This window comes from Castanea sativa, chromosome 3, assembly GCF_040712315.1.
Source record: "Castanea sativa cultivar Marrone di Chiusa Pesio chromosome 3, ASM4071231v1".
NCBI lineage: Eukaryota > Viridiplantae > Streptophyta > Magnoliopsida > Fagales > Fagaceae > Castanea > Castanea sativa.
Window position 1 is genome coordinate 56,475,606 of NC_134015.1, and position 24,221 is coordinate 56,499,826.

General features: G+C 34.2%; 1 pseudogene; it reads left to right on the forward strand.

Moving 5' to 3' along the window:
* Nucleotides 1-1,570: 1,570 nt before the first annotated feature.
* Nucleotides 1,571-13,716, forward strand: LOC142629217 (serine/threonine-protein kinase VIK-like; annotated as a pseudogene).
* The last annotated feature ends 10,505 nt before the right edge of the window (nucleotides 13,717-24,221 follow it).

Below are 24,221 nucleotides of genomic sequence, written 5' to 3' on the forward strand. Positions count from 1 at the left end.
CCAAGCCTTGGCAGTCATGGCTTATTCTACCTCAGAAGATGAGTCAGATTCAAACAATACTAATGATTCAGACCTAGAAATCCAAAACATATACACATCTCAGCCTCTTATAGCTCCACTAACTGGCCCCACACCAATAGCTTAGGTTCACATCCTCCTTGATACTTATTCCAGACCCATCCCGATAATAGCCTTATTTGATAAAAGAGCAGTAGCAACAATTCTCCACCCTAAGATATTACCCGAAACATTTTGGCTACCCCATCATCAGATGTTCAGAGCAGCCAATGGAGAAACATTTTTGATTACCCAGAAAAGTAAGCCCATTCGCATTCGAATTTTGCCAACTCTTACCATTAGACACCAAGTCCTTGGATCCCCACTTACAGGCAGAGACCTTCTCATAGGATTCGATCTCCTTCATCAGATACCCAGTCTTAGATGGTCATCAAAAGGACTTTTGCATAAATAACACCTTCTCACTTGGACCCAAGTACCTCATTTGTTCTCAATAAATCCCTTTGACTCTTTGAGATTCCAGATTATCAATGAATATTGTGCAAACACTCACTCTGAATTCCTCCTTAAAAATCCAAATCCTTTGTGGAAAAATCCATCTTTTTTCATAACCCTTCCCTTCAAAAAGAATGAAGATGTTAACCCCACAAAAGCTAGTCATAGAGGAATGAATCCAAAACATTTGTCCTTGGCTAAGCAGGAGTTATCCACCCTTCTTTCAGAAGACCTCATTGAACCTACAACTTCTCCATGGGCGTGTGAAGCTTTCTATGTTAACAAATATGCTGAATAAGTTCGAGGAAAGCTTAGATTGGTAATTAATTACCAAGATCTTAATCATTTCCTTGCCGATGACAAGTTCCCTTTGCCAAACAAAAGTGCCATTTTCCAACATCTTTCCCATGCCAAAGTGTTTTCAAAGTTTGATCTCAAAGCAGGATTTTGGCAATTAGGAATCCATCCAAAAGAAAGATACAAGACAGCATTTTACATCCCAAACCACAATTATCAATGGACGGTAATGCCATTTGGCCTTAAAAATGCTCCATCTCAATTCCAAAAAGCAATGGTAACGCTGTTCCAACTGCTTTTGTCAAATGTATTGATCTATGTAGATAATATTCTCCTATTTTCAAAAGATGCAGCATCCCATGAACAATTGCTTACTGAATTCTACAATTTAGTAAAAGCTCAAGAGATAATACTTTCAGAAAAGAAAATGGTCATAGAAGTATCTTCTATTGACTTTTTAGGCGTAAACATTTCAGATGGAAAGTACAATTTGCAGCCCCACATAGCAGTTTTTCTTAGTGAATTTTCAGATATGCTCACCAGTACCAAACAGATCCAGCAGTTTCTTGAAATTGTTAACTATATGTTAGATTTCATCCCAAAAATCTCCAGATACAGGGATTGTTTGTCTAAACTGTTGAAAAAATCTCCCCCAAAATGGAATCCAGTTCATATAGAAGCAGTCTAACAATTGAAAAAATTAGCAGAAAACTTCCCCCTTTACAGATTTCGGGAACAGACAAACAAGTTCTACAGATAGATGCAAGTGATGAGTATTGGGCAGTAGCTCTCTTTGAAGAGATTGATGGCAAAAGAAATATTTGTGGATATAAAAGCGGTGCATTCAAACCTTCAGAGCTTCATTACCATTCTACTTTCAAAGAAATCTTGGCAGTCAAACATGAAATTGAAAAGTTCCAATTTCACCTCCTTGGCCACAACTTTCTTATAGAAATGGACATGTCTTCTTTTCCAAAAATGCTCTAATTCAAAAGAAAAATGCATCTACATCCTCAGTTACTCAGATGGTCAAATTGATTTTCACAATGATCTTTCCAAGTCAAACACATCAAATGTACATATAACCTTATCACTGATTACCTTTTTAGAAAGCCTTCAGTCCTTCATACCATAATAATTTCTCCACCCTTATGTGTATATCCAATAACAGATCCATCCTCATCCTCAGACCCTTCTACTGCAGCCCCTAATGATATCCTTAATATAATAGAGACACTTTCCCCAGAAATAAAAGACCAAATAAAGACCTTGACCCTTCAAGCCAGATCCAAAAGAATCATTGGAGTCCTCCATGATTACCTCAAAGAACACCAACGTCTTTTTCTTGCCATTTTCCCAGACATTGAGCAACCATGGAAAACTTCATTTGCATTTTGGCTAACAAATTGGACTGTTGTACACTATCTCTACATGTGGTACTTACTCAATGAGTACTACTTGTGCCTCCATTTCGAACCAGAATTATACTCATACATTTTCCCTCGTGAAAATAAATATTTTCACCAATTCTGGTCTGAAATTTTGAAAAATGATGCTCATGATGGCCAATGGTTCAAGTATCCTAAAATAGACCACCCCCGTTTTGGTCACAAAATTACTTCTGCATACATAGTAGCCAAACTAAATTCCAAAAATGATGTTCAAGCAGAAGGAATCCTCCACCCTCCAGATATACATTGGGTGATTAATGCTGATGGTACTCTTCACACACATGTGGACGTGTCTTGGATATCTTGTTACTATTCCCTCACAATGGCAGAATCTCTCAATTAAGGAATCTTCCCAGACATAGTACCAGCTGACCCAGATGTTTGCAGACAACAATGGCCACATGAAGACCATTGGAAGATGCCTAATCTTTTAATTGACTATGATGACCTTTACTATCATAATCATGATCCAGATGCAAATGTTGATGAAGAATGGTTTCAAGGTAGAGATGGGTGGGACGGCTAAAGATAGATATATAAATATATATATTCAAAAAAAAAAAGAAGGTGTCAATAGCTACTTTTGTTGACTTTTCCACAACGCCAATTATGTGACCTTCTTTCCTTTCCCTACCATTATTTTGCCGTATCTCTTGCTTTAAGATCACAACTACCACTATTGCATGATGTTCTTCTCTTTTTTCCATAACATAATTATCTCTTGTCAGCAGCATATCCGAAAACGAATATCTACTGCACTGGCATCCTTACATCCAGAAGACAATTGTCACTCCAGTTCCAGGACCCCACTCTTTTGGACCAATGTCAAGAACAAGTCGGCCCTTACAACTCAAAGATTATCTTCTGAATATAAAATTTTTGTAAATTATTGCCTATAAATAGGCCTCTGGTGTTCTTAGTTCGGGAGGAGAGAAAAAAAAAAAAGTTAGAGAGAATTAGCAAGAAAGAAAACCTGGTGTAATATTTCCCAGTTTATGTCTTCCAGTCTTGTAAAAAGCTTGTTTAATCTAATAATATCCTTCAGTTTGTTGTATCTTGTTCTATGTTCTATTCCATACTTTGATGTTATTTTCTATATTATCTTAGTAATATATGCCATTAATAAGCTTTTATGATCTTCTTACACTTTTATTGTCAGTTTGTTTGTCCTTTACTCCATTTCTTTTAGTTTGTTCGTCCTTTACCTTTCCCGTCCTTTGCATATAATTGGTATCAGAGCCTCTAAATATCAAGGTGAATGACATGGTAACATCGTGTCTGTTTGGACTTTAGATGAATTTTTTTGCTAAAAATTTGTTTATTGAAAATTGCTTAAAATGTAAATCTACTTTTTACAAAAAGGAAGGCTTTAAAAATCATAAAGAAAAATAAATTAATAAATTAAAGAGAAAACTGTTGACACCTGCACACCTTGAAGAACTCTTGGATTGCAATGTTCGAGTCAGTATTTTGGTTTAGAGATAATTTTAAGTGGGACTTCAGCGACCGCACGCCGTTCCACGGCTGGATTGAAGTTGCGAAGTGCTTGATCGACTATGGCACCGATGTCAACGCTCAGGATCGATGGAAGAACGCCGTAAAAAAAATAAACACTTTCTCTTCTACTGTTTCTTCGTCAATATTTGCTTTTCGCAGTGTTAATTTTTGTTTTTCACTTTATTTGTTTAATTTGAAAAAATAATTGTGAAATTCAACAGTAATAATAATAATAATAATAATAATAATAATAATAATAATAATAATAATAATAATAATAATAATAATAATAAAAAAATTGTGCAAATTGGTGTGTACAACAGTACAAGTAAGTTTGCATTTGAACAATGGAATTGAAAGTATAACTGTGTTTAAGTTTAAATGAACAGATTCCATCTTGGTGTTCGGTATTGGTAATTAGTTTACCGATAAATTGCTGATTGTTCCAAAAACTTTCAGTGTTAGGAAATAGTGGATTTAATTATTTAACTATTATTTTAACTGTTAGAATAATAGCTTAAGTTTCTGGTAGAATCAGTAATTCATTAAAGCAGGTGATATGAGTTTGAATCATGTTTCTGCTCTACCCTTGATTTTATTAGAAATAAGTTTAGTGGAAAATTCAAATTTCTGCTAGACATGTATTTTCCTAAAAAATTTTCTGACTTTTTCGTTAAAGTAACAATGGTTAAGGGGTACATTGCTTAAAAAGGGTAGTAAATCTTGCAGTTCAAATGTAATGTTTCGATATGCATTAGAAGCAAAAGTCATTTTATATTTTAAATTTTTTTTTGGGGGGCTTAAAGTTAATGTAGAACTGTAATCAGATAATAATTATTTGGAGTTTCTCTTGTGACAGCCATTAGCCGATGCTGAGGGAGCTAAAAAGTATAGCATGATCGAGTTGTTAAAATCATACAGTGGCTTGTCTTATGTAAGTCTCTGGCTTTAATTTTCGTCTTCTTGTCTTTCCTTTTGTTATTTAATGTCATCTGCTTGCAAATAGTTAGTCAGCTTCTTTTTCTTGTCCTGTCTCATTGAGTTGTTGAGTCTACAATTACATGTTTTTTCCCTCTTATTTTTGATTAGTTACTAGGGTTTGGTTAATGGGCGCCCTTAGGGAATTCATTAATCAATCATTTTAGGAATTTTTTTATGAAAAATTGAAAAAGTAACTGATTTTTTTTACATCCTTTTCAATTTCCCATAAAAGTTTCCTAAAATGGTTTATTTATGGATGCCCTAATCCGTTAGTAAAATCCTAGTTAATATACTGGATTGCTTCTTTAAAACTGCGCCTGGTAGAGTCAATGAATTCTGGCTCAATTGGTACTTCACCAATTAGAATAGTTGGAGGGTAAGGTAGAGGGTTTGAAATCCGTGCTTGTATAACTTGCCAATAAATAAATAAATAAAAACCACATTTACTAGAATGTATCTTCCGAATGTTAATAATCTGTTGACCCTTTTGTATTAGTACTAGGGTTTAGTTCAGAATTCATTATTACGAGAGATGAATCTGTTTTTATCAATATTGGAATAGAAGATGCTTTTCATTCTGTTATATCACTGACCATTATATTAGATAATATACATGGCCTTCTTCACTTACAATTCGAACTAGAAAATGATAACGTGATAAGAAAGTCTTCTTAAAGAAAATAGTTGGTATTTGCTTTCAGTAATAGAAATGGGGACTTGTTATTTTATGGAATAATTGGAAAAAAAAAAAAAAGGGAATTCACTCACTATCTTTTTTTAACCTGGACTTTGAATCAGAGTTTTAATGTCTGTCACTGTTATTAAAATGGTGTAACTGTTTAAGTAAGGTTCTAAGAGATGCTTACTAAGGGCCTCTTTTATATTGTCTGGTTGTTGAGTGATAAAAAAAAAACTCTGCTTCTTAAGGAACTAGTTGACAGTTTATGCTTTCAGAGACTACTGCTCTTCAGTTAGAGAAACTCAGACAACATCTTATTGGGTAATTTTTTTAGCAGTGGTTTCTTTTGAGGTGCATCACTGGAAACTATTGTGGTCTGTTGCATTTTGATTGCCATCAAGGATAAACTGAAGTCATAAGTTTTAGGGATTTTATCTTCCATTGACCCCATGTAATGTGATATGACATCATTGTAAATTTTTTTTTTCCTTTTTCTTTTTGATAATTCAATATTTACAATTGGGGAGGGGGATATGAACCTAGGACATCTCCGCTGGAAACATTAGGAGGTGTCGGTTGAACTACAAGGCTCTTGGCCATCATCGTACATATTTCAGCAAATTGAAGTATGATTACTAGGATATTAGACATTTTCTGAGGGTTGATAAGTGGGAATCAAATTTATCAATGAAAATTGAAAGAAAAGATCTTTGGATTACCTACCATAACCTAGCAATTGCCTTTACTTTGCAGCCATGGCAACTGCTACAGCAAATCTCCCCCCTCTACTCTCGGCCATCTAAGAAGAGAGAAGTTAACATGTGATATCCCTTTAACCAAAAAAGGAAAAAAGAGAGGAAAAAGAACTTAGTTTGGTGTATCACTTATTATACCTGCTAATCAAGCTGACTTTAGGCTAAATTGGCATGTAGCCTTTGGGATTTTGAAAGGGACTCTATCTTGGCACTAGGTTCACAATATTTAACTTTGGACAGAATGAGTCTTATGTTTTGTTTGTTTGTTTGTTTTTTTTTTTTGTTTTTTTTTGTTTTTTTTTTGTTTTGTTTTTTTTTTGTTTTGTTTTTTTTTTTTCAGAATGAGCATGAAATAATATCTAATGGTGGCTTTGAACCTCTAAACATCATGGTTGATTTGTAGTCTTGCTTGCACTTTGAGTTCCTAGCTGCTTCTGAAACTTGTATTATTGAAAACACCTAAGGGGTGCTACCTATGAAATATATGGTGTTCTAAGCTCTCATGAGGCTACTTTTTTTGTATGTTTAACTAATTCTTGATCACAAGATGGATAACGTGTCTAAGGTATTCTATTGTATTTTAACATGTCTAAGGTATAGCAATCACTCTCAAAATTTAAATAGGCTGCTGAAATTTAATTGAATTTAATCTCTTTATTTTAAAGTTATTGACATAGAGGCCTACATATAGGTTTCTGCAGAACCTGTTCCCCAAAAGACTAGGAAATCCTGAATAAAATTTTCCTATAAACAGTAAAACTCCCAATAACAAGGAAAAGTAATTAAGAATTTCTACAACTGTTAGAAAAAAGGACACAAAATATAAAATAGGACTTATGGGCCTTGGATACAGCCCATTACAACCCATTCCAGAAAATCTTGAAATTACCAGATTATACATATTATATTATAACTGAAGCAAAGCAGCAGCTTTCTAACCTATGAAGCACGGGTGCGTTTCGGGATTCGGGTGCGGGTGCGAGACTCGGCAATTTCTGAAAAAATAGGGTGCGGGTGCGGCGGGGTGCGGCGATTAAAAAATTATTAAAAATATTTTCATTTATATTTTTAATATATTGCTAAACATACTTTTTTCACATTATATAAACATATACCAAATTTAAGAACAATAGTAAATAATAACTAGAATACAACTCTATTATATAAACATTCTATGATGTTCGAAAATTAAAATACAACTCACAAGTTTAAAACTAAAACAAAATAAAAGATACATCAACAAAACAGTGAGGGATATAAGCATACAAGGGTTTTGGCTGGGAGTGATCTGTGAGGGCTATAAGCATATAAGGGTTTTTGATTTTTTTCCCAAAACGCAACGTTTGCTCTTTTTTTTTTTTTTTTTTTTGGGCCAAGTAAAATGGTGCGTTGCGCACCTGGGTTTTTTTTTTTTTTTTGAATTTCGACCGGTATTGGTTTTCCCGATACGGACCGATTCAGGCCGATTCGGCGCGCGTCGGCCCGATTTCGCGCGCGTCGGCCCGAATCGGCGCCGTATCGGCGTGAATCGCGCCGAAAAAATTAATTGTTTATTGCCCGACGCAGCACGGACGCGCAGGCAGCGGCGTCGCCTGCGTGTCCGACGCGGGTGCGGCGGCCCAAACGCCGCACCCGTGCTTCATAGTTTCTAACCAAAATAAACTTAAAATTAAGACTCAATAATAACTAAATTAGGCTATGAAAGGAGCCAAGAAGGCGCCACATTGAAACTAGACCACAATTCTTGAATCTTTTAGAATTAAATCTTGTTTTTCCTTGAACTCTTTGTTGGCTGCATGAATTTGTGTTTTCTTATAGATATGGAAACAGTTTACAAGTCATATATTACCAGTTTGCTTTAAAATGGAAATGCTATCTGCCTATCTCTATCTCTTGTTTGTGCTAAATGCTTTAGCATCAAATTCCTTCCATTTGGCATAATAAAGCTAGGTATGCCTGAATACTACATGAAGACTCTTTTATATCTTGTGGATTTTGTGTTTTATTTTCTTGTGCGGGCTCTAAGTTCAAGTGTTCTGCAGGGCCAAAATGGAAGTCATTTTGAACCAAAGCCTGTTCCGCCCCCTCTGCCAAACAAGTGTGACTGGGAAATTGACCCTTCTGAGCTGGACTTATCAACCTCAGCTATGATTGGGAAGGTATGATTTTATTTTTCTTGATGTTGGTGATAAACAGATTGTATGAGGGCAAGTCATGAAAACTGTCTTAAGAAGTTACACTATGATTTTTTAAGGTTGATTGTTTGAATGTTTTAAACTGGGCACCAGTGATCTGGTGCATTCAAACATCATTACTAGGGAAATCTGTCTACTATTCTGCTGCCAGAATGCATTTAGTTTTAGCAGTTCTAGAATCTGCATTTGGTTATGGTAAAAATTGGACTATTTGAACCCCTATATTTTGTAATTGCTATTTTTCTTAGCTGGAAAATGTGATTTAGTATGCTAGATTGTGTATGACAAATACAAAAAAAAAAAAAAAAACCATACTAGGTTATCTTCAGGAGTTCCTTTGAAAGAATGAATGGATAATTTATTACTTTTTTTTTGGGATCATGTTACTTCTTATCACATGCTTTCATTCCCCATTACAAGATGCCACCTATGCCCTATACTTGTATTTTATTTCCCCTGGCTACGTAAAGTGCTGAGATGATTATCTTCACCGAAATAAAATATATTGTAGCTTTGATTGCAAGAGTGGGTAGTTTCTTTATGCTAATATAGTTCCATCTTTACTCAGTAATTTCTCTTATTTGTTTCATGCTGTGGGTCTGTGGTGCCTTGTTAGTTCTTTAATTTAGTTTGCAACTTAAATAATTCATATGCTGCTCTGGATATCAACACACAGAACTTGGTGTGTATTAGATGTTCTTTCACTGATGATAGCTGATGCTGGCAGGGGTCTTTTGGTGAGATTTTAAAAGCCTGTTGGTGTGGAACACCTGTAGCTGTCAAACGCATTCTTCCATCACTTTCTGATGACAGATTGGTGATATAAGACACATTTTCTTATGAAATTCCATATAGGGGTTCTGCTATTTGTCTGCCTTTTTATTTACAACAGTATCAGTTGATTGTTTTCAATAAATAGTATATTATTTTCCTTTTTTTTGTGGTTTATATATTATGTCCTAACTCCACCAATGTCATACTCTATTATTATATCCTTTTGCATAGCCAATCTCAAGCCCGGGTAAAGAAGGAGGGTTTGGTAGGTTGATAGGCATTGTTATGAACATAAATCTTATTTATATATGAGCTGGGTAGTTCCCAGCTAGTGACAAAGTTTTAAGGAAAGACATGATTCTTCAAGAGGTAGCTAGGGATATGGCCCTAGATAGGACCAAGTGGTGTAAGAGAATCCATGTATCAGTCGATTAGCGCTTAGTTTGTACTTATGGCTTATTTTATGAATTGATCTAATGGGAAATGTGATCAAAACCAAATTAAAGGATGAGGTTTATATTTTAATTGGACCAAATTTTTATTTTATTTTTAAAATGATTCACTCAGCATTCTTTTTCAGAGTGACTGTATTGAAATTAAAATGGACCTTCACTTTTCATATATCAAGATTTCTGGAGGGCCACTGTCTTTAAGAAAACAATTAATCCTTCCTTGTTTCCTATAATCAATTTTTCTTTCTGATCCAGTTTCTTGTTTATCAAAAATGTAAATTGCTTACCTGTTGTTTGCTTTCCTGATTCAGTCAGGAGTCAGGACTTCAAGCATGAGGTTAATTTTCTAGTGAAGCTTCGTCCCCCCAATATAGTCCAATTTCTTGGAGCTGTCACGGAGAAGAAGCCCCTGATGTTAATTACCGAGTACTTACGAGAAGTCTATAAATACTTTAAAAAAGAAAAAGAAAAAGAAAAGGGTTAGGATCATAGAATCATAATTGTGCGGTTTGAAGTTCTTGCTAGTGATTTAAAGAATGTACTTGTAGAGACACCTTCCTTATTTGTTGCATTCATCTGTTGTTTTAGGGTGATCTCCATCAGTGACTCAAGGAAAAAGGTTCACTTAGTCCTTCAACAGCTATCAACTTTGAATTGGACATTGCCAGGTACTTCAAGTTCTAACTACTTTTGGAAGAATGCCATGCCTGAACCCCATTATTATTGATTGTTGGTTATTGTTGGGGAGATACACCTTAGGGAGACTCCTTGAGTATTTAATATAAAATATAGAGACACGATTAACTTAAAAGGTTTGAGCCCAATAGGTATGAGTTCTATTATGTTATATTAACCACTCATTCTTCTCATCATTATTCAATGTGAGACTTCATTCACATGTGTACATGCAAAAACTATTGCATCTATGTTTGTAAATAATTGTTGTACTTAAGTAGAAAAGTTCATTTAAGTTTCACTCTTTTTTTTGAGGTTTTATAAACTAATTTTGTACAGAGAGATAGATATCCAGAGCTACATTCGTTAATCACAATTAATTGGGCTGCTATGGATCCTCATCAACTAACGGGAAGGGGAGAAATGTGGAAAAAAATTATACATGCATGCATGCATGCGCACGCACGCACATGTGCATGTGTATCAGTTGCATTGATTGGAATTCTGCTTCTGCTTAGATCATCCTTTTTTTTTTGGACATCTGTTTGTGCATTACCTCAGGAATCAAGATTAGGCTCCATCGGTTAATTTTTACATCAATTAAAATAAATTAATTGCATACTGCTAAATCCGCAGTTTGAGTTTATACCAAAAAGCAAAAAAAAAAAAAAAAAAACAATGGCATTTGCATAACCCTCTATTACATTGAATTTTTTTTTTGGATATGTAACGAAAAAATTTTATTAAGAAAAAATAGCCAACCTGAGTACATTGGAGATGTACTGTGAAGGCAAAAATCAAGAACCAGAATTACAATGATCAAGTAAAATAGGAAGGGAAAAACAAGAAAAATGCAACAAAGCCACACTCCAAGCAAGGAGAGTATGTAAGAAAAAAAACTTAATCTCTAGCAAGGATTGCTCACAACCCTCAAAGTTCCTAGCACTCCTTCCTCTCAAAATACAACACATCACGCAATGCGGCACAAGTCTCCAAAGATCTATATTGTGATGTTGCCTGAATTTACCTTACCAAGACTCAAACAACTCAACTACCTTATGTGGCATAACCCAATGAAGACCAAATAAACACATCACCAAAGATCAATTAACAAACTCAATCTATCGTTTGTTATTAAAAAAAAAAGAATTTACAAACTCAAGTGAGTTCAATTGTTATGCTAATCTGCTTTCTAATATCTTATGTGGGCAGAGGCATGGCTTATCTTTGCAATGAGCCAAACGTCATAATTCACCGGGACCTAAAACCAAGGTGAGTTTATTCTGTTTCAGATTTTGGGGGGCATATTAACTTCTTTATATTTTACCGGTAACTACTGATGTCATGCTCGGATCAGTATACTAACAAATCCTTGTAATTTGGAGATTATTAGTCTTTATAGGATGAAATGCTGTTTTCCCCAATTGAAATGGTTAGATTTTATTTCTTTTGTTCTGGTTTACATCATCAAGAACATGTAGCTGGCCTCTCTACCTTCAATTTATTTTACCTGATGAAATATGTTTATAAATTTCAGGAATGTTCTTCTGATCAATTCCAGTGCAGACCATTTAAAAGATTTTGGACTAAGCAAGCTCATCAAGGTTCAGAATACTCATGACGTTTACAAAATGACTGGAGAGACTGGAATTTGTGAGTGTCTCTGATAACTTCTGTATATTGAAATGCGATTTATAATACTGAAAACTTAATTATTTTTTCCCTTCTTATGGGCGTGGAAATGAAACGAAAGACCAGTATATGGCTCCTGAAGTTTTCAAGCACCGGAGATATGACAAGAGGGTTGATGTCTTCTCTTTCGCAATGATACTTTATGAGGTAATGCTTGCTTCTGTAAGCATTTGAGATAAGATCTCAAAGTACTTGAAATTAGTTCTAATTCATAATGTTCCCAACTAATCCAGATGCTTGAAGGGGACCCACCACTTGCAAATCTTGAGCCTTATGAAGCAGCAAAATATGTGAGCGAAACAGGCCTACATTTTGCTCAAAAGGATATATCCCTGAATTGAGAGAGTAAGTTTGTTGTAAAAATTTTATCAACCACAAAGTTGCTTCTCTTGTCATGCATGCACGGCCCAACTATGAATCATGTTTTTTTTCCTAATAAATGAATCTAAGATTTTTGAGCTGTATAATCATTAATAAACTGACTCAACAAAGCTTTACCCAAACTAATTTTTAGCTGCACAAATTGCTGTTGTCATTCTATTCTGTCTAGGTACAAGTATTTCCTCTTTTCCTTTCTCTTCTTTTCTTGTGGTCTTTGGTACATGAACTGTTTAAATTATCAGCCACTTTTTTGCCAACATAAAAATTGTCAGCTGTCTTGTCTTCCTTACAGCCTTGTCTCGTGTTCTTTTTCATCTCCCTGTTGTTCCTGCAACACCTTCAACACAACTAATCTCTTCTAATTGGTCCATCGGCTGATTTTGTTGCTCTAGAAAACCATTGTAGCCGATCTTGTGTTGTATTGGTACTATCACTAAGTCCCAGTTGCTTTCATCTCTTATTGTCCTTGTTTTCTCAATCCCAATTTGCCAAATTCGTTTCAGCTATGTGCAATTGCTCATTCTTTTCTCTTGACATCTATTTGTATGAACTGCGCCTGTTTGATCTCTCACTTGGCGTAGATAATGATTTTATGAAGGTAATATAACTAATGACCATGAGATAACCAATTTGGCAGATTGGAATCTAATGTTCTTCACCCTGCCTGGAGGGTTGCGGGGGTTCGAAACAGGATTAACTGTCAGCATTTATGTAATCTATTCAACCAAAACCATGTCATGCTGTTCAACATTCACTAGGATGCTGATTTACAATTGGATACTCTGTTATTGTTTAGAAGAAAAGCACTGTTGCTAAATGAATAAAAAACTTTTGTAAATATTATCCTAGAAATGCACACTAGAACTTGAACAATCATATTGCTAATCTCTTTTCATATTCAATGGTTTTAGATTAACAGAGCAATGTTGGGCCCATGACATGAACCGAAGACCTCCTTTCTTAGACATCCTCAAGAGGCTTGAGAAGATAAAGGAAAATCTACCGACTGACCATCACTGGAACATATTTAATACATAAAATTCAAGTCCAATGGCATGGTCTGTATGTGGATGATATATTTTTATCATTTCTGCTCTTATACTCTTCCAATTGGGCAGATGGGGATTGTGAAGTGCCTCAAGTGGGTAGTTTGTGAGACTAATAGCTCTGACTGGTTTTCCAATATTCTGGTCAGATTCTTATATCATGAATGGAGCAGGTCATGTTGATTACTTTTCTCAGATTCTAAGACTCGTCATGTTTTATATTGATCTGAACGGACCTATCCAAGAGTCTTATCCAAATTAACATATATGTAGAATGTTTCATCCTATGACTGGATTTTCTTCATTTTATCTTTCATTTGTAATCTGCTTCTGGTCCCAAAGTGTATTTGAGAAAAGAGCAACATAGAATTTTTTGTCTGCTCTTTAATTGTTCTCTTTTAACAATTAGATTAAACCTTTTCAGAGTTACTTGGATCTTTGTGTAAAGGATGGATTTGCAGATTGTGAAGATGTTTATTTTTCTGGACATATGGACCATTACAAATGTTAGGTTCTAAGACTTTAAGGACTAATGTATTAGAACTTCAATATGTATTATGTTGACAAATCATGATAAAAACATTTAGTCTAGGTTTAGACTTGCTCGAAGTTTGGTTTAATGTAAGTTTGGAATTGAGTAATTGTAGGAAATTACTGTTCTATTTCTGCAAGGCTCGATCGATCGAAGAATAGACTCGATCGATCGAGAATCGTGAATCATGAATCATGAATTTTCTACAGAATTTCCAAACCAACCTAAGCCCATTAAGGATTAGGGTTTCAAATCTACTTCTTCTAGTATATAAAGGAAACCTTAAGCACGTTTTTTAAAAAAGCTTTTAAGAGAGAGAAGAGTGTGCCTCTTTTGTAGATCTCGAGTTTTGTACCCAAAAGTTCTCTAGAATCTTTTTGTTGAGTTGTGTGTTAAATCTTTTGTGAGATCTGAGAGGTGTTTACCTTCATACACACACATTGAGCTATTAAGATAAAGATCACATCAAGAACTTGATGGTTGTTTCAGTTGCTGCATAAAGAACATTCAAGAAGATCAAGATTCACAAGAAGGAGAACTTATGGTTGTTGCAGATCAATGGAAGAAGTAGTCCGTGGATTTGAAGCTATCATGGGGTCGTGGTAGTAAGTTTTCTACTCGAGGTAGCAATAAGATGTTAGTGGTCTAAGTCTTATTGCACAAACTTCAATTCTTTCTAGTGGATTTGCTATTTACCTTGAGAATAGCTAGGTTAAATCCTCCCCAGGTTTTTTTACTGGTTTGGTTTTCCTGGGTTATCAGATCTTTATGTTATTTATATTTTTTGCTACTTTGCATGATATGATTGTTTTGTTTTAACCTAGATCTGAATAATAAATCTAAGTATTCACTTGATTAATTAATTAGGTTAAACAATCTAGTTTTTACAAGGATCTAAAACTTTACAATAAAGATGGTACTGCTACATGTATTGTTGTACTCGTTTTTGTTTCTTTCATGAGACGAAGGGGATGGTGATGTGCTAGTCACACAAGTAGTACTAGAGCAAGCTATTATTGTGATGGCTTGAGACTTAAATGCGGAATGGGGCTTGGTTATCCTGGGCTAGGACACTGTGTGGACCTATCAGTTGTCTAGATTACATGATGATGTGACGCACAACTTTGTGTTTAGGGCTAGTTTATAAGTTAGTTTTTACTTTTTATGTACAACTTTTAAAATTTTTTTTTATATTTTTAAAGTATAAGTATATTTTAGCACACTTTTAATAAAATGATTTTGCTAATGTATGCCCTTAGGGCACACAATAATTATTTATTTTTGGAAAAAAATTTCTCGGGAATTGAAAAAGTATTGACAGTTTTTTCAATTCCTGAGAAATTTTTACCATAAATGAGTGGCTTAATGTGTGCTTTAAGGGCACACATTAACCGGACCCTTAATAAAAAAGTAAATAAGTTATTTTCAAATGGATACTAAAGTTTCTAACGAAGTTCTATTAATTGGCCTTAATGATGCTAAAAGCCTTGTGGCTCAAATTGGTCTCACCCAAAGGGAAAAATATGTTTTTGAATGGAATCCCTTCACCCTATTTGTTATGAAAAAGAAAAAAACACACTATTAATAAATAATTTAACATTTAATATTTTTTTTATTAAAAAAGGAAAATTAGACTTTACATATATGTGGTTAGGCTTGTTTTGATTTTGCTATATGTGGTTTGAAAATTGTTACTTTGCCCACTTAATGTGGTTTTCATTAGACAACCTTTATCAACCTTTTCCCTTGTCGTCAGAAAGAAACATTTTAACATATAAACATAAAAAAACAGGTCAAACACCTCTCAAGAAAAGCTTTTCACACAATTTTTATGCACTGGCAAAAGTATGCTCTCATACAATTGCCTGCAGTGTATGCTCACTTTCTTTTGTCAGTCTTTCTCGTATCCCTTTTTTTGTCTTTGATGAATAGTCTGTGTGTGTCTTTGTGGATTAACTTATACACAAAAACAAAACAAAGAATAAGTAGTAGTAATCTAATCCATCTCCGTAACACACACAATTGGGTCTATTTGGATACCGCTTATTGCTGAAAACTGAAAATTGAAAACACTGTAGTAAAATAATTTTTAAATGTGTGAATAGTATTGTAGGACCCAATTTTAAAGTTATTTTTCTGAAAAAAGTATTTGCAGGTCTCGTGAACAGTGCACGGGACCTATCAAAAACTGTTAGACACGCAAACGCTGGACGCGCAAAACGCTATCCAAATGTATACTTAGCCACCGTAAATGCACTTTTCACTACTTTTGAGTCCTTATTAGAGTCTATACTATACGTATCACTGTACTTATCATTCTTCACAATTATCACAAAAGCTAAAAGATGAAGTAATCCATGGCGAAATTCCACGTGAAATCATGAACAATATATTTGGGTATCAGATTACCGATATCAATCTTGATACAATATATCAGATAACCAATACAATACCATGAAAACGTTTTTGGACATGATTGATCTCATTATTTGAAAAAGAAAAAAAAAAAAAAACTACTATGGAATTGCATAATAGAGCAAAGAACCACTGAACTCAATGCGCTTCATCATCAGAATCCGATGATGATGGAGTGGCATTGAAGAAAGCAGCAATTGGATTTTTGCTGAAAGAAGCTTGGCGAGTAGGAGTGTTGCACGAAGCAACATGGACAGTGGTAGGGTCAGAGCTTGGATCGGAGCCCGGAGCAGCAATGGCAGTAGTTGGGTCGGAGTCTGAAGTAGCATGGCAACCGGAGTCTGTACCTGAGACCAAAGTAGCATGGTTGGTAGTAGGATCGGAGGGTCTGTCGGAGCCCAAAGCATGGCCTGTAGAAGGTTCGGAGTTTTGACTGGAGCCTGTATCAGAGCCCAAAGGAGCATCGGAGAGTCCACCGGAGCCCTAAGCATGGCTGGTAGAAGGTTCAGAGTTTAGATCGGAGCCCGTAGCAGCATAAATAGTAATAAAACCAGAGTTTTTACTAGAGCTCAAAGCAGCATCAGAGCTTCCATTAGAGCCCAAAGTAGCATCGAAGTTTCTACTAGAGCCCAAAGTAGCAACAGAGCTTCTACTGGAGCCCAAAATAGGAATGGAGCTTCTACTGGAGTAGAAGCTCAAAGTAGCATCGGAGCTTCTACCGGAGCCCAAAGCAGCATCAGAGCGTCTACCGGAGCCTAAAGTGTGGCAGCTAGAATGATCGAAGTTTAGACTAGAGCTAGCAGCAGCTTGGATAGTAATAGGGTCAGAGTTTTGACCGGAGCTCGCAGCAGCTTGGACAGTAATAGGGTCGGAGTTTTGACTGAAGGCCGAAGTAGCATGGCAACCGGAGCCTGTACCGGAGACCAAAGCAACTTGGTCAGTAGTAGCATTGGAGCATCTACTGAAGCCCAAAGCATGACCGGTAGTATGACCAAAGCCTGTATCGGAGCCCGAACCAGTATTATGATCGATGCCAGTATTAGGAGCGCTGTTTGCTTTGGCATCATTAGCAGAAGCGGAGGCGGCAGTTAAGGCTGGATAGTACATTATCATAAACATATAGTAGGTAACAGCACCGAACAAAATGGCAATCACTAGAGACGCAAAGTAATAGGCAAAACTAACACAGTCATCGTGATCACCCATGGAGGCGAGAATTTGGGAAAAGAGTGAAAGTTGTAGTAACTCTGCGAAATTCATGGTAATGAGAATTTTGGCATTATCCGTACATATATAACTAACCAAGATATTGGAATCTTTTGGATACGTAGGGAATTAGAGGATAGTGCGCGGCACAGTTGTACTCCCTACAACACGTTAGTGATTTACAGTATATCGGAACATTAGAATTAAAGAAATAATTTGTTGGATTAGTATATTTGGATTAGCATATTTGTTATTGTCATTGTAGACCAGAAATGTCATGCAAGATGAAACAGATAATTGATTAAGTATACGTTTGGTTTGGATAGTGTTTTGTGCGTCCAGCCATTTTTGGTGAGTCCTGTGCACTGTTCAAGGGACTCGCAAGTATTTTTTTTTTTAAAAAAAAAGCTTTAAAACTGGGTCCCACGGTACTATTCAGACATTTAAAAATTATTTTGCTACGGTATTTTCAGTTTTCAGCTTGCCAGCTGGTAGATGAAGGGCACGACTGTTGACCTTGTAGTCTTTATCAATAAAAAGAAGATAGATCATTAAAATTGATGACCTAAGCTTTCTTGCCATGTCACCATACATGTGACTTACTCTAACATCGGTTTAAATCTGTTAATGCTAAGAGCAAATTCAAACATAAGATGGGGGAATGGGCGGGTCCTTGAAAATTTTTAGCATCCAAAAAGTTTTCAATTTATTTTTAAAGAATATGAAATACGTCTTGCGATCCTAGGGTCATTTTCTCCCAACCCTAAACTTACCGTCTCCAAAAAGCAGCAAGGCATGGGAGCAAAAAACAAAAAACAACTCTATCTCTACCTTTCAACAGCAACCATCATATAAGATTGAAGAAAAAAGAAAAATGCAATCGAATTTCAAAGAATGAAATTGAAACGCTTAATGTTTTAAAGTCACAATCTTTTGCCCTTTTTTTTTTTGCGTTCTTTTATGGAAACGTGGAAAATTTTTAAGTGGAGTTTTGTCCTACATGTCCCAACATCCTTAATTGTAGGGCCTTACTTTCTCTTAGCTTCTACTTTTATATATATAGTATTACATTAGATATTGATTTGAAATCATGTGAATAAACTGCTGGTTTTCCGTCATTCTTTGGACAATATTCTCCCCCCTCCTTGCAGTAGGATTTCAGAAAGAGCAATTAAGAATTGTGATTGAATGATTAAATTTATTAGTTTCTAACAATTTGCGATTATTAGATAAGTGGTAATTTATTTATAGTATCAAGGCAGATGGAATTAGGTATGAAATATTTTAAAATTTAAAGTCACACCATTACCTATTGGGAAAAATGTTATACAGGTCTTGCATAATGAGCTTATTTACTTCTTTGGATTACCAAAGCATGGTTGAAAAGAAATAATATTCATGATGGCTCATACGGTCTCAAAAGATAAATAAATTCATGAATAACTGCCTAAAAAGTATATATTGGTACACAGTCTCAAGAGATGAGATTAAAAGGCTTAATTATATTATAAATTTCAATACCAGAAGACTTGAGAAAATAACCTAAAAAAATTAGCAAGGGGGAGAATCTTTCCAAACTTAGAATTTAAAAGTTTAGGGAACTGGAGATAGAAAGCTCTATTATGGATTTAGGAACTAATTTATGTGGGAAAACAAATCATGCCATATGAACACTATTTAAGAATTCTATCAAACTCTTGTGAGAAGCCAATAACAAATCTGAAAAAGACTTCCAGTTTGACTTCTTTCAAACTCAGGTTTATTTGCCTCCATCTAAAACAACATTTCTAACAAAGAATGCTTAAAATCACTAAAATGAGACAACATACGCTATATATTGATTACTATCTTAGGCATTAAGCTAATCAGTGCTTTCAAAATAAAAAACTTAGCAGTCTCAATTTTCAAAAGAGAAACAAATACTTATCCTAATGAAGACAAACAAATACTAATCACCTTAATGTCAGTTAATTATTGTTGGGTTCGATTTGTTGTTGTATTTCAAACTTAACCCCACACTCTCAGCACAACCAAACCCATGAAATTTATTCTACAATTTGACATCCAATTCTCTTTTGATAGCATCCAATGATTCATTGTATATTAATAATTGATGAAATTTTTTAAATAATAATAATTTATATCAATACTTGTGAGCTCCTCCGACAAAATCACTGAGCAAGTCCAATTGCTTCCACTAACAGTACTGAATAGAGCCTACAAAACTGTATAGAAACACATAAAAGAACTTAATAGAATTCATAAGCCAACAAATAACCAAAAAAAGAAAATAACTCTATCTCTACCTTTCAATAGCAACCATCATAAAAGGATTGAAGAAAAAAGAATTAAAAGTAAACTACAATAGTAGATAGTCAGTTGAATGAATTAAACCCTAAAAAAAAGGTGTGTACGCAACATGTATTCCTCCTCCTCATTCATAAATGGATTGCTTTTATGTCCATGTCCAATTAATTATATGACCTCGCCAGCAGTAAGAATTATTTCTAATAGTACTGAATAGAAAATCACTTTGAAGTGAATGCATTAACACCACTCACAATTTTACATGAAAAATTTATATCAATACCTGTAAGCTCCTTCAGCAAAATCATCGAGCAAGTCCAATTGCTTCCACTAACAATACTGAATAGAGCCTACAAAACTATATAGAAACACATAAAAGAACTGAATACAATTTATAAGCCAACAAATAACCCAAAAAAAAGGGTTTCTAAACCTTAGTAAATTAGGATTTCTAAGCGTGATGTGCTGCACCCAAAAATACAACTTGAAATTGTATTCAATTTTCAATGAATTTGTCATAGTTGTATTTAAGCTATGGCTCAAGCAATAAGAGGCAGCAAATATTACTCCTTAAAAAACTAATCTCTTCTTGTCTAATAATTTTTAGGAGGGTTGTCACCTTGAATTCAACTAAATTCTCTCAATTCCATCGGTTACAGCACAAACTATGTTGGCATGAAAAGAAACAAAAAATAATCCAAACAAAAATAAAAGACTTTCACAGGACAGACATTAATTTTTTACCAAGCCTATGATCTTCATTGATTCCAATTTCATTAATTTAAACTAAAGTTATACAAATAGCCACTGATAATCAATCTAAAAATAGCATCACACTCTCTGCAAAGTGTTACTATTCTCATTTGCTAAAGCCTAAAATGCAAATAACATTCATAAAACCCCAAAAATTCTTAAGATTAGAGACATGGTTAGGGAGTTTCTTTGTTATGAAATAGGAGATAGCAGAAACATTTTCTTATGGCAGAATAGATGCATCTAGAAGGGGTTTTGATCCAAGATTATGGGAGTACAGTGCCAATTTGATCTCCATTAAAAAAGAAAACAAAATTGAAAAGTAATTATGAACATTAAGATTACTTAAATATCTCAAAATTAATTGGCTGTAAGTTAAAATTTCCAAAGCATTAAGAAATTGAATTGGATAAAGTACCTCTTCATATAGACAATAAATTCAAGCACATGATCATGTTTCTAAAAGTACTCCTTACACCTCAAAACATAAAAAAATGAAAATTTATATCACATTTGATCTACTGGTTCCTTTGAAGTCCAAAATATTAAGGCTTAAAGTTAGCAGCAAAATCACTTACATGCATGCTATGGAAATCCACAGTGGGATGTAGATGCTTGAGATTATTCATATTGAAATTTGACTGTAATTGGTAAAAAATCTAACAGCCCAAGATGATTTATCCATGTGCCAAAAGGGTAACTTCGGTTCCACACACAGGCAACTTTACTTTGTTTATCCCAATTGTGTGTTCTTTTTTAATATATCCTAGAACTTTTTAAGAACATCGGTTCTCCTATAAGTTTTTCATATAACTTTAACCCAACATTAGATCAAAACTCCAACAATGCTTGCAAATCAAGAGGCACAAAACCAAAGTCTTCTGAGTTTGATTTATAGAACCAAAATCAACAAAATTAAATCCTAGTACAAACCATAACAGAGCAAACAATAACAAAAGTAAATCTCGACACACAATCCATTACATAACCATAAAATCAAAATTAAAAACGCATAATGACCCCTTTCAAAGTGCAGTTTACATTTCACAATTACAATTAAAATTTTAACCATAAAACCAAAATTGAACACGCACAAAGACCCCTTTCAAAGTGTAGTTTACATTTCACAATTACAATTTAAAAATTTTAAGAAATTTTCACCCTAAAGTTAGGTACTAAGTAATTGGAGATATTCATTTAAAAAAAAAAGCTTCATATGTCACACAACTATAAGCTACTACAAACTTATGCCATTGCAACCAATGAATCTTGACAATCAACTCAAGTAGAAATGAAATCATAGAAAGATGCTAATACTAAATGCAATAAGAGAGCAATTAACTAACAACACAAATATACCTCAAAATTGAATCTCACATCAAATATTCATTTTTAAATTGTTACACTTGCCGTTTACGCAGTATTTATTAAAAACTACTTAAACCTTGAATTAATACCCAGTTCGAACCGGATAGAAAATTCATTTCGGAATAACCTCTGATTGAATCCCTTCTTAATGCTTGCCTCTCATGAATTCCCTCCCAAAGACTGGAGTTGATCAACAGATGTTGCTCCACCCTTAGTCACTGGACCTATTCCTATCTATTACAGGCCATTCAAATATTTTAGTTTACTGAAAAAAAGAAAAAGAAATTATATTTGTAAAGAACCTGTGATTGGTTGCAAGTATCTTCAGAGGGAGATTTCTACATAGTAGAAGATGAACAGTTTGCTGCAAGGCAACACCATTTCAATCTCTTTTACCCAAAAAAAAAAAAAAATCCTAAACAAAATCAAATCTAATCGGCCAAATACCCAAAACAAAATCAATTCTAACACAAAGACCTTAGTTCAAACAAAATCTAACCCATATAATCATGAACTGATATTGAAAAACCAATAGTTAGAAAACAATAGTTTATATATCTGCACATGAATCTATATCTATATATATATATATATATATATATATATATATATATATATATATAAAATCTAAGAATATAAAAGCATACGAATGATGTCAAGCACATAATTACATAGATATATCAGAATCATAACAAATATTCTAGTGCTTCAACTATTATATGATAAAACAAAGCAATTATATCCAGTGGCGGAGTTAGGATTTTAGTCTAGAAGGGGCAAAATTAAAAGACAATATTAAAAGTGAAATTTATCTAATAAACATTAATCAACAATAATAACAAAATAAATAAAAAATTGTAAGCAAATATGAATATATTTCATATTATTAAAATAAATAAACAAAAACAACCAATTCATAGCTACTAAAAAATTTACAAATTGATGGAGTAAAAATATGATTAGTGTTACTTAAAAAATATAATGAATAAATGTTTGAAATTATTTTTTGTGATTGGTGACATGCTAATTTGTAAGACATAAGTAGTAAAATTTGTAATATCTCTAGTATCATTTAAAGATAAAATGCTGTGAAAAGTATCATAAATAGTAAAAATGATGTAAATAATGATATAAAATAAAAATAAAAAAATAGTGAAATAGGTGGTTTGGTCACTTTCAAGTTTCAACAAGTAGAAGTTTTTTTTTTTTTTTTTTTTTTTTTTTTTCATGTGACTACTAATACAAAAAAAAAATAATAAAAAAAAATTAAGAGTCAAGGGGGGCAGGTGCCCCCCCTCGCCCCCCTCTGGCTCCGCCAGTGATTATATCATATCTCAATAAACCTAGAAATTTCATTGGCTGTGTGCATCTGTAACCATGGCTTTTATGAATCAAAGGATGAAGTGAGTGCAAATAGTGGCGGCTCTAGGAATTTTGTAGACGGTGTTCCTTAAGAAGCATAAATTACACAATCTTATTTTCTTTTAGCTTTTAGGTAATTAGGTTTGATTCAATGTTATTAATTCCATTCTGTTCCGGCCAAAACGGCCTAAAAATACCTCGCCAGTAAACAAACCGGAACAGTAACCCACCCTATTCCACTTTGAAAAAATTTCGGGTCATTCTGGTCTTTTTTGGGTGTTCAATAAATACCGGCTAAAATTCAAGATTTGGCTGGCATCGGTTTGCTCTTAGTTTATTGTCTTCTTGAAAAAGGTTGTACCATTGTACAAAGCTCCTCCTTCTACAGGTTCTAAGATGTTTGTTACGCAACCCGAATTTCAGAGAGGCCGGTTTCTAGACTCAAAACGAGTGACACTTAGGCAGAGTGCACTTGCCATTCCACCAAGTTCTGAACTCTTTAGTTTCTTCATATAGGTCAGTAAAATACATGAAAGAGATAGAGACCAATTGTAGAGATTTAAGTCTGGAAAATCGCCAATGGTGGCATGAGCTCTAAAATGCGCCAAACATAGAAATTGAAAAAGTTTAATGTAAAATTGGTGCTAAGTTGGAGCGCATTTTGGTTGGAGTTTATAAAATAAATGTTTAGGGATATGATACATGCCAATCCTTTCGTCCATATGTGAACTACAGGACTGTAATGTCTTAGTGCTGATTCTTGATAATTGATCCTTGTAAGATTATGGCATCTTTTTTTTCTGATAAATAGCCTATGATAATTGATAGGCAATGGATTCGGTGTTCTTGTAGAATATATATCACTGATAGTTTTAAATGTTTAGACTGAC